This window comes from Pan paniscus, chromosome 18, assembly GCF_029289425.2.
Source record: "Pan paniscus chromosome 18, NHGRI_mPanPan1-v2.0_pri, whole genome shotgun sequence".
Lineage (NCBI taxonomy): Eukaryota > Metazoa > Chordata > Mammalia > Primates > Hominidae > Pan > Pan paniscus.
Window position 1 is genome coordinate 98,266,432 of NC_073267.2, and position 11,737 is coordinate 98,278,168.

Here is an 11,737-nt window from a genome sequence, read left to right on the forward strand (position 1 = left end):
CCTGTGGGTGGGGGGCTGCCAGGCCTGCCCCTGCCCAGGAGCCGCACACACCTGCTCCTGGCTCGCTCCACCCGTAAGTGCCTCAGGACCTGGAGCTCTCCAAGGACCACTATGGACAAGGTGAATTCCAGCTGATCACACAAGTCGTGACTTTTCCATCCCCACTCCATCCTGGGCTCTGATGGCAGAGATGGGAAGGCTGGCCATGTCCCCAGGGCACTGCTGGCCAGTAGAAGGGATGCCCGAGTGTCAGGCTGGGTGTGAGAGATGGGAGGGGCGGCAGGTGGACGGCCCCAGCCCCGGCCCCAGCCCCATGCCAAGGTGTGACAGACACAGTAGAGTGGGGTCGGGTGTGCACAAGGAGCTGGCTCAGGGCCTGAGGTTCAAGTGGTCAGTGGTGGCTGGAACATTAGGGCCCGGGCGGGGATGGGGTTCAGAGGGGTCAGGGTGGGGCTCAGGGCCCGGGCGGGGATGGGGTTCAGCGGGGTCAGGGCGGGGGCTCAGTGCCAGGGACTGCAAGGAGCTGCCTCAGTTTTCTTGGCTGTAAAATGGGTATCCTGAAGGGTTTTGTGGGGGGTGTTCGTGCCGTGAGCGATCTGGTCCAGCATCCCGGCGCTGGGAGCCGGCAGCTGCTGTGAGGCGGGAGGAGGGCTCTGTCCGCTATTTCCTGCCTGAGGCCCACGAAGGGTCCCCCACCCCAGGGTCCCGACAGGGCCCGCCCGAGGCTGGGAATCCTCACCCGAGCGTGTGAGGGCGTCGGGCTGGTTATCTGGGCCGAGCTCCGTCTGACTAATCTCGCCGGCCGAGCGTCTATGCAAACCTCAAGGCCTGCTATCGGGTGGAGGCTGAGGCGGGGGCCCGGCCTGATGGACAGCGGGGAGATGGGCCGATAGGCGACTGGCTCCCTCCCCACCCGGTGTGCGTGGGTGGGAAATCATTCCAGCTATTCTGCCTTATCAGCGGCCCGGCGCTGCCCCCGATAGCACTATTAGTCTTAGATTAACGGCGGAGGAGGGGGCCCTGGCAGATGGCAGGGGTCAGCCTGGGGTCAGCTCCAGAGACCAGACCCAGTGCTGGGTCAGGAGCCACCTCCTCTGGCTGTCCTGGGGAACACGGACCCACCTGGGGGGTCCCCAGAGGGAGCCTCAGACCCCGCCCCACTTCACAGCTGGGCAGAGGGGGCCCTGGGGAGCCCGAGACAGAACCCGAGGAGGGGCTGTGTGTCTCACAGCCACGCCCCTTCCCCGGAGGTTTGCTGAGCACTTTGGGGCCAGGTGCATATCAGGTGCTGGATAGACAAGGATGGGCCTGCCCTGGACGTGTATGGTGGAGGGACACGGGCCCTGGAACCAGAAAGAACATGGGTGTCCTGCCTGGGAGCAGTTAAGAGAAGGAGGTGACATGTTCATTCAACCAGCGTGTGTATGAGGGACGTGCTCAGGCCAGCATAGCCCAGGCCCTCCGGGATCTGCTCCTTGGCGAGGGAGACACCCCAAATCATGATGAGGTAGGAACCCCACATGTCCGAGGGGCAGGCAGAGCCGGCCTCGCTGAGCCGACGTTTGAGTTCCAAATGAGCGAGGGGCGTCTGGAAACGGTGTCCCAGGCCGAGGGCGCAGTCCCTGAGCCGGGGGCACCCCTCTGATCTGGAGTGATCGCAGGGGTGAGGCAGCAGTCAGCTCAGAGCCTGAGGCCCCATCACACTGGGCCTGTGGCTGCAGAGGGTAGTTATCTTGGAAACTGAGTTCAGAGGTCGCAGGCTCTGGCTGGCCTGACCCTGGGTCGTTGGCGTGGACACCTTGGCTGCCCCTGGCCCTGAGCCTTCCCATGACACCCTTCCCTCCCCTCTCCCAAGCACTGGCCCCAGGCCTGGGTGGGGGCTGCACCCTGGTCCTGCCTGCACCACCAGACCCCAGGCCTGCCTCTCCACGCAAGGCCCTGTGGGCGGAGCCCCTGGACAGGGTTGAGCTTGGGGCCAGAGCTATCTGCAGCCCCTGAGGCCGGCTCCCCTTCCTTCATCCCCAGCTCCCCAATGGCCCCCGTGGCTCCCCCATGACCAGGCTGCTGGCACCCTGGGGCCTGGCTGACCTCCCACACCCACCCCAGCCCTGGCCATATAGAAGCTGCCTCCTGAACCTGGCCCTGACTTCAGCCTCCACCCCAGGAAAGTCACCTGGGCCTCGAGGTCCCGAAATCGCAGGCAGAGCCGGCACTCACTCACTCCCTTGTACTTCCATTTATTGAGCGCCAGCTATGTGCCAGCCCTGTGATAGACAGGGGGATGCAGCGTGAGGAAAACAGACCTCCTCCAGAGCAGCCGCCGAGGAGAAGAGAGCAGTCGTGGGGGCCGCGCAGCGGGTGGGAGACGCAGGCCAGTGCAGAGGAAGCCGGGTGCAGAGGCCTGGGGTGGGGCCGGCCCAGCTGACTTTGGGAGCAGCGAAGGGGCCAGGGGGCAGGCAGGACCGCGCACGTGGACAGGGCGGAGCCTGGTGCCTAGCAGGCTGGACACGGAGCAGGTCTGCGTGCAGTGTGGGGGACCCCACCTGGGTGGCCCCTGAATCCCGCTGGCTGGGTGGAGGATGGCTCAGGGGCAGACAGAGGGAGATCTGAGAAAGGGCTTGGCTGAAGTGGGCAGTGTCCCCATTCACAGATGGGAAACTGAGGCCAGGAGAAGTCAGGTAGCCACCCCACCCCCATGCTGGGGAGGGGCCGAGTGGGCACAGAGCCCACAGGCCTGCCTCCCAGGGAAGGGCCCAGGCCCACCCATCCAGCCTCTCCGGGCCCAGCCCCCAAGTCCCGTGGGCTCCCCGGCCCCTCCTCGGCCCCATGCCAGCAGAGGGTGAGCGGACAGTGGATGCCCCATGAGGAGCGCAGCCAGAGCCTTGGGTCTCCAGCCGTCCTGGTGGTTGGGGGGCGGGGGCCGGGCCTGGCTGCCTGCCGTGCTGCCCTCTGGCCTCACCACCTTCCGGGAGAGGCTATCTGTGGCCAGGGCAGCCTATCTCGGCCGCAGGCGCTAATCAAGCTGGCTTCCTCCTCCGCCCTCCCACCCGGCTTCCTGCCCCGGCCATCCCCCACCACCAGCCCCCACCCAGGCCCTGCCGTTGCCCTACTGGCCCCTCCCAGACACCTCGGGGGCAGGCCCACCAGAGTCACCTGGGCGAGCCCCTGGAGCCCCGGCTACTGCCCAGAAGCTTCCCTCCTTGCCCCTCCTGGGCCTGCCGCATGGCCGGGGACACAGCCAGCTCCCCCCATGAGCTGGTGGCCTCGTCAGGAAGACGGCCACAGGGCGCTCTTGGGAGGACCCTTGGGACAGTGGGCAGGCGCTGGGCAAGCCACAAGCGTGTCGCTGGCAGCTGCTGCCCCAGCTGCCCTTGTTCCCACCACTACACCCGTGTCACCACCAGCGTGGGCACCGTGACTGTCACTAGCACAGAAACAGCGCTATTAGAGAGTGCTGCTGCTGGCCTGGCCGCTGTCACCTTGCTGGTGCTGTCGCTGTCACTCTGGGTCATGCTGTCACCTTGCTAGGACTGTTGCTGCCAGCAGTGCTGTTGCCGTTACTGGCACCAACCCTCCCGCTGGCACAACGGCAGACTCAGCTTCCAGGTGTCACCTCTCTCACCGCAGACCTGGGGCCTGTTGTGCCCTGTTCTGGGCTCAGGGTCCTCATCTGTGAGACGTGGACAGGACAGTTCAGGCTCCCTGGGGCTGCTGGGGCAGGGCAGGGCCCACAGTTTCTCTTTCCCAGCAAGTCTGCATGGTCAGCTCGGATCTTGGGCTGAGCCAGGTCCTGGGCACAGTGCTGGGTCCCTAGACGGCACCTCGGTGTCCTCACCTGTCCGACAGGTCCAGCGGGCCCTCCCTGTGGGGGTGCAGCCTTGGCTGGGGACATGTCAGGGTCTCTAAGGCTGGCCCCTCCCCACAATGGCCTGACTTCTCCACCTCCTCCTGCCCAGGAGGGAAACTGAGACACCACTGCTGGTGATGGAGGTAGCGGTCATGGATGCGGGGGCCCTCCCGCCAGTGCTGGTAATGATGGAGATGGCGGTCATGGATGCGGGGGGCCCTCCTGCAGGTGCTGGTGATGGAGATAGCGGTCATGGATGCGGGGGCCCTCCCGCAGGTGCTGGTGATGATGGAGATAGCAGGCATGGGTGCCTGGGCCATCCCGCAGGTGCTGGTGATGATGGAGATAGCGGTCATGGATGTGGGGGCCCTCCCACAGGTGCTGGTGATGGAGATAGCGGTCATGGATGCGGGGGGCCCTCCCGCAGGTGCTGGTGATGATGGAGATAGCAGGCATGGGTGCGTGGGCCCTCCCGCAGGTGCTGGTGATGATGGAGATAGCGGGCGTGGGTGCATGGGCTCTCCCGCCAGTGCTGGTGATGATGGAGATGGCGGTCATGGATGCGGGGGGCCCTCCTGCAGGTGCTGGTGATGGAGATAGCGGTCATGGATGCGGGGGCCCTCCCGCAGGTGCTGGTGATGATGGAGATAGCGGGCGTGGGTGCATGGGCTCTCCCGCAGGTGCTGATGATGATGGAGATAGCGGTCATGGATGCGGGGGCCCTCCCGCAGGTGCTGGTGATGATGGAGATAGCAGGCATGGGTGCGTGGGCCATCCCGCAGGTGCTGGTGATGATGGAGATAGCGGGCGTGGGTGCATGGGCTCTCCCGCAGGTGCTGGTGATGATGGATATAGTGGGCCTGGGTGCGGGGGCCCTCCCGCAGGTGCTGGTGATGATAGAGATAGCGGGTGTGGGTGCAGGGGCTGTCCCGCAGGTGCTCTTGATGATGGAGGTAACGGGTGTGGGTGCCGGGCCCTCCCGCTGGTGCTGATGATGATGGAGATAGCCGGCATGGATGCAGGGCCGTGCCGCTGGTGCTGGTGATGGAGGTAGTGGGCGTGGGTGCAGGGCCCTCCTGCCACTGCTGTTTGCCATGGGATCAACCCCAGCCCGCGAGGGGGCTCCTGGCCGATGAGCAAACTGAGGCCCAGTGAGTTCACGTGGCTCATCCGAGGTGGAGACCAGGCCGGTGAGCCCTGACCTCCTGACCCCAGCCCTGCAAACGCCCCAACCCATGGTTTAACACTCCTAGTAGCTCCTCCACCCCCGACGCGGCTCCACCCGCCCCCCCATTTATTTATTTATTTATTTATTTATTTATTTATTTATTTATTTATCTCTCCTCCTTCTCTGTGTGTAACTTTTTATTTCCTCACTGCGCTTTTCCATTACAGCGGCCGTGGACGCAGCTGATAAGATCGGTCCCCGGAGATGGGACAAAGGGGCCGCCATCGGCTCGAGGGCTGGTCATATCCTGCCCGAAAGGGCCGAGCAGGGCCTGAGATGCGGCAAGATGCTATCTCGGGTTTATTGCGTCTCGTGAGGGTGCCTCCCACCCCGGCCCCCCGCCCTCTCCCGCCCTGCCCAGGGGCCCGGGTGCCGGGCACTCAGGACCCACCTCTGCCTCATAGGCCTGACGCCTCTGTGCATGCCCCTCCATGTCCCCCAACCCCGTCCCTGTGCCCTGTGGGCCGCCTGGGGCCATGGACAGGGGCTTTGGCCCCAGGTTCCCATCTGGATCCACCCTGGAGTCACTGTAGGTCTTGGGCTTGTCCCCAGCCTCCCAGAGCCCCACTGTCCCTTCCCGTCCAGTGCTGCTGGAGGCAGTGGCCTTGGTGACCCCCCCCAGCCGAGGGTCCCCACCTCGCAGGTCGGAGCCACCCGGTCCGGGCTGCCCCAGCGCCAGCAGCTGCTGCCTCCCTTGACTCAGCTGTTGCCTCCTGGGAATTTATACCAGAAAAATCATCCCCGCATGGGCGGGCTCAGGTCAGCATGTCAAAGATGGCAAGCCATATATTTTTTTAAATTTTTGCTGTCTTGCCACGTTTCTTCCAGAGAAGGATGGTTCTAAGGGCAGCGGAGGCCACGTGGATGCCCATTTGTGGGTCTCTCTGCACACACGGTGGCCGGACGGCAGATCCGGGGCTGCCCTCAGAGCGCTCGCCACCCCCACCCGCCTTTAGCTGTCGTTCCTCCAACCCCACCAGCCATGAAGGCCCCTCAGGGCGGGAAGGCTGTGTGCGGTCTCTTCGGCAGGTGGGAGGTGGCGGGGGCTCTGCTCCGCGGGGCAGGGTGGGTGGATGAGCACGGCACCCCTGGGACAGGAACCCCCACTGTAGCACAGTGCTTGATTCAGGGGCCAGTGGGGACTCCCATGGGTCCTGAGCAGCGGCACAGGGGAGGGAGCTGTGTCTGGGGGGCCCACGGTTCCTGAGTGGAGGGATCTGTGTCTGGGGGGCCACGGTTCCTGAGTGGAGGGATCTGTGTCTGGGGGGCCACGGTTCCTGAGTGGAGGGATCTCTGTCTGGGGGGCCACGGTTCCTGAGTGGAGGGATCCGTGTCTGGGGGCCCACGGTTCCTGAGTGGAGGGATCCGTGTCTGGGGGGCCACGGTTCCTGAGTGGAGGGATCTGTGTCTGGGGGGCCCACGGTTCCTGAGTGGAGGGATCTGTGTCTGGGGGGCCACGGTTCCTGAGTGGAGGGATCTGTGTCTGGGGGGGCCACGGTTCCTGAGTGGAGGGATCTGTGTCTGGGGAGGGGCCCACGGTTCCTGAGTGGAGGGATCTGTGTCTGGGGGGCCACGGTTCCTGAGTGGAGGGATCTGTGTCTGGGGGGCCACGGTTCCTGAGTGGAGGGATCTGTGTCTGGGGGGCCACGGTTCCTGAGTGGAGGGATCTGTGTCTGGGGGGCCCACGGTTCCTGAGTGGAGGGATCTGTGTCTGGGGGGCCCACGGTTCCTGAGTGGAGGGATCTGTGTCTGGGGGGCCCACGGTTCCTGAGTGGAGGGATCTGTGTCTGGGGGGCCCACGGTTCCTGAGTGGAGGGATCTGTCTCTGGGGAGGGGCCCACGGTTCCTGAGTGGAGGGATCTGTGTCTGGGGGGCCACGGTTCCTGAGTGGAGGGATCTGTGTCTGGGGGTCCACGGTTCCTGAGTGGAGGGATCTGTGTCTGGGGGGCCACGGTTCCTGAGTGGAGGGATCTGTGTCTGGGGGGCCACGGTTCCTGAGTGGAGGGATCTGTGTCTGGGGGGCCACGGTTCCTGAGTGGAGGGATCTGTGTCTGGGGAGGGGCCCACGGTTCCTGAGTGGAGGGATCTGTGTCTGGGGAGGGGCCCACGGTTCCTGAGTGGAGGGATCTGTGTCTGGGGGGCCCACGGTTCCTGAGTGGAGGGATCTGTGTCTGGGGGCCCACGGTTCCTGAGTGGAGGGATCCGTGTCTGGGGAGGGGCCCACGGTTCCTGAGTGGAGGGATCCGTGTCTGGGGGGCCCACGGTTCCTGAGTGGAGGGATCCGTGTCTGGCGGGCCACGGTTCCTGAGTGGAGGGATCCGTGTCTGGGGGGCCACGGTTCCTGAGTGGAGGGATCCGTGTCTGGGGGGCCCACGGTTCCTGAGTGGAGGGATCCGTGTCTGGGGGGCCACGGTTCCTGAGTGGAGGGATCTGTGTCTGGGGGGCCCACGGTTCCTGAGTGGAGGGATCTGTGTCTGGGGGGCCACGGTTCCTGAGTGGAGGGATCTGTGTCTGGGGGGCCACGGTTCCTGAGTGGAGGGATCTGTGTCTGGGGGGCCCACGGTTCCTGAGTGGAGGGATCTGTCTCTGGGGAGGGGCCCACGGTTCCTGAGTGGAGGGATCTGTGTCTGGGGGGCCACGGTTCCTGAGTGGAGGGATCTGTGTCTGGGGGTCCACGGTTCCTGAGTGGAGGGATCTGTGTCTGGGGGGCCACGGTTCCTGAGTGGAGGGATCTGTGTCTGGGGGGCCACGGTTCCTGAGTGGAGGGATCTGTGTCTGGGGGGCCACGGTTCCTGAGTGGAGGGATCTGTGTCTGGGGGGCCCACGGTTCCTGAGTGGAGGGATCTGTGTCTGGGGAGGGGCCCACGGTTCCTGAGTGGAGGGATCTGTGTCTGGGGGGCCCACGGTTCCTGAGTGGAGGGATCCGTGTCTGGGGAGGGGCCCACGGTTCCTGAGTGGAGGGATCCGTGTCTGGGGAGGGGCCCACGGTTCCTGAGTGGAGGGATCCGTGTCTGGGGGGCCCACGGTTCCTGAGTGGAGGGATCCGTGTCTGGGGGGCCACGGTTCCTGAGTGGAGGGATCTGTGTCTGGGGGGCCACGGTTCCTGAGTGGAGGGATCCGTGTCTGGGGGGCCCACGGTTCCTGAGTGGAGGGATCCGTGTCTGGGGGGCCACGGTTCCTGAGTGGAGGGATCCGTGTCTGGGGGGCCACGGTTCCTGAGTGGAGGGATCTGTGTCTGGGGGGCCCACGGTTCCTGAGTGGAGGGATCTGTGTCTGGGGGGCCACGGTTCCTGAGTGGAGGGATCTGTGTCTGGGGGGGCCACGGTTCCTGAGTGGAGGGATCTGTGTCTGGGGAGGGGGCCACGGTTCCTGAGTGGAGGGATCTGTGTCTGGGGAGGGGCCCACGGTTCCTGAGTGGAGGGATCTGTGTCTGGGGGGCCACGGTTCCTGAGTGGAGGGATCTGTGTCTGGGGGGCCCACGGTTCCTGAGTGGAGGGATCTGTGTCTGGGGGGCCCACGGTTCCTGAGTGGAGGGATCTGTGTCTGGGGGGCCCACGGTTCCTGAGTGGAGGGATCTGTCTCTGGGGAGGGGCCCACGGTTCCTGAGTGGAGGGATCTGTCTCTGGGGGGCCACGGTTCCTGAGTGGAGGGATCTGTGTCTGAGGGGCCATGGTTCCTGAGTGGAGGGATCTGTGTCTGGGGGGCCACGGTTCCTGAGTGGAGGGATCTGTGTCTGGGGGGCCACGGTTCCTGAGTGGAGGGATCTGTGTCTGGGGGGCCACGGTTCCTGAGTGGAGGGATCTGTGTCTGGGGGGCCCATGGTTCCTGAGTGGAGGGATCTGTGTCTGGGGAGGGGCCCACGGTTCCTGAGTAGAGGGATCTGTGTCTGGGGGGCCCACGGTTCCTGAGTGGAGGAATCTGTGTCTGGGGAGGGGCCCACGGTTCCTGAGTGGAGGGATCTGTGTCTGGGGAGGGGCCCACGGTTCCTGAGTAGAGGGATCTGTGTCTGGGGAGGGGCCCACGGTTCCTGAGTGGAGGGATCTGTGTCTGGGGGGCCCACGGTTCCTGAGTGGAGGGATCTGTGTCTGGGGGGCCACGGTTCCTGAGTGGAGGGATCTGTGTCTGGGGGGCCACGGTTCCTGAGTGGAGGGATCTGTGTCTGGGGGGCCCACGGTTCCGGAGTGGAGGGATCTGTGTCTGGGGGGCCACGGTTCCTGAGTGGAGGGATCTGTGTCTGGGGGGCCCACGGTTCCGGAGTGGAGGGATCTGTGTCTGGGGGGCCCAGGGTTGCTGAGTGGAGGGATCTGTGTCTGGGGGGCCCACGGTTCCTGAGTGGAGGGATCTGTGTCTGGGGAGGGGCCGGCCTGTTCTGCCTCCAGGGCTCCTCCTGCTTCCTGGTCTTTCCCACCCTCTGCCTGGCCTGCATCTGACTCACAGCCAGCTGCCTCTCTGTGGGGCCAGGTCCTCTCTGACCTCGGTCTTCTCATCTGTGTTGGGGTGATCGGTGCCATGGCAGCACCCTCTGTGGCTTCCCATAAAACCACACGTGACTTTTAGAAGAGGAGACACATTCACAGTTCACGGAAGCACCTTCTGCCTCCGGGACTCACATGGGGCTGGGCTCACCCCGGGGCACAGGCCCTGTACCCCAGTTAGCGCCTCGGGCTGCCAGGCAGATCTTGGGCTCCCGAGGCCTCAGTCTCCCCCTGGTTAGCACCTCCTCTGTGGAGGTGACGAGCCTGAAGGGTCAGTGAGGGCTCAGAGCAGCAGCCTTTTCTGGAAGGGACTTTTCCATTCTTAGGGGGTGGCAGTGTCCTGACACTCTCGGTCGGCACCAGCGTCCTCACCAGCACCTGCCTGGGTGTCCATGGCTGCCCTCAGTGGGGGTGGGTGCCTGCCAGGCTGGGTAGATGGTCTCGCCCAGGGCTGGGGCAGTACCCTGGGCCCTCACTCACCCTCTCCCATTTATGAAGCACAGACAGAGTCCCCAGGGGGCAAATGAACAGGCTGAGCAGGGGCCTGGTAGGAAGAAAGGGCCCTCAGCGGCATCCAGACCCTGGAAAAACGGGGCAGAGGCCAGGGCGCCCAGGCCGATAGGACACAGATAAGGTAAAGAAAATATGTCCTGTGCAAACAGCTTATCTGACATCCTGTTTTCAGCCACCAATAGGACGAGGCAAGGCTGGGGAGAGCCAGGGACCCCCACCCCAGTTCTCAGGCCTCAGGGTCCCCAAAGACCAGACTACTAGGACCTGGAGGCAAATCGACTCCCTCTCCCCACTTCCCAGGTGGGAAGACCAAGGCCCAGGACCCAGGGTGTTTAGCCTTCCAGAAGCCCAGAGAGGCCGCCAATCTCCCAGCTTGGAGGTGACATGAGGCTGTGGCTTTCAGACTCCTCAGCCCTGGGGAGGTGCCACAGAGTGGCAGAGACACCGCCCAAGGTGCATGGAGAAAGAGCACCTCGCTGGGCCCCGTGCACAGACCCCTTAAGGGTACATGGAGGGACATGGCCCCCTGTGTACCGTGGCGCTCTGCCTGCCAGTCCACCTGCCCCAGACGGGGCCAAGGTAGTGGTGTCTGAGACCACAGCCCCCAGAGAGCACCATGGAAGGGGTTCAGACAGGCAAGACCTGGCTCTGAGCTGCCCTCGAGGCCTCTGAAAGGGCAGTTCTGGGCCTGAGCACTGCCCCACTGCCCCTGTGAGGCCAGGGCCTTGCCCTTTCCCTTAGAGACACCCCCTCCCCAGGACAGGCCACTGGGCCTGCAGGTGCGAGGGCCCCCAGGTCCCTGCAGGAGAGCTGGGCCCCACCCTGCCCTCCTTGCTATTCCCAGGCGGTCCCAGCTCTGCCATTAGCTGGGGCCAGGGTTCAGCCCGATAAAGATGGGCTGTTGTTGTGTGTCAAAAAATCAATAATTGCAGCGATGTTCCAGGCGATAGGAAGACAAGTTCACAGGCACCAGCTGGCGGGTGGGCGGGGCGAGGCTGGGGGCTGCAGCACGTGGGGCCGGCCCTTCCTGCCGCTCCCTCGCCCGGTGGCTGACGCAGCTGCTCTACAGTGGACGCCAGGCCCAGGCTTGGCCAAGCCAAGCCATGGCCCCTGAGCCTGCTGCTCCTTACTGCCCGTTTGTGGAAGGGCAGCCCAGACCCAGCTAGGGCCTCGGCAAGGAGGCCAGTCCCTCCCCAGGGTCCTCTGGCTGGGTCTTCTCCCAGGCGGTGGTGCCCTCCTCCTCCAAACACAGGCACTCAGGTCCACGGTGTCCCAGTGCCTTCGGGACACAGCCATTCAACAGCCGGCCCTGAGGGGCTGACAGTCCAGCAGGAAGACAGAGTTAATGAAATCAAGACCTCTGCCCCCTGGTGCCCTCAGGAGGTGGTGAGCACTCTGGGGACCTGGGAGGCAGGGAGGAGGTGGGAGGGGCCGGCATCGCCCTCCGCACAACGGCTTCCTGGGGTCCTGGCACGGTGCCATGTGGGCTGGCCCTGAGGCAGCACCGTACCTGGCACCTACCATTCCCTGGAGCCAGCACCCCCTGCCGTCAGCTCCCAGGAACGCAGCCCATGCCGCCTGTCTGCTGACCCCACCCAGGCCCCCTGCGATGTGGGTCCTGAGCACATCTTGGCAAGGAGACCACCATGCTGGTGGGCAGGTGCTTGGAGGATG

At 64.9% G+C, this 11,737-nt stretch overlaps 1 protein-coding gene across 1 annotated transcript in view; it reads left to right on the forward strand.

Annotated features, from left to right (window-relative positions):
• The window catches only part of ZFPM1 (zinc finger protein, FOG family member 1), an 83,366-nt gene that overhangs the window by 43,851 nt on the left and 27,778 nt on the right, over positions 1-11,737 (forward strand). The gene's annotated exons all lie outside the window — the stretch shown is intronic.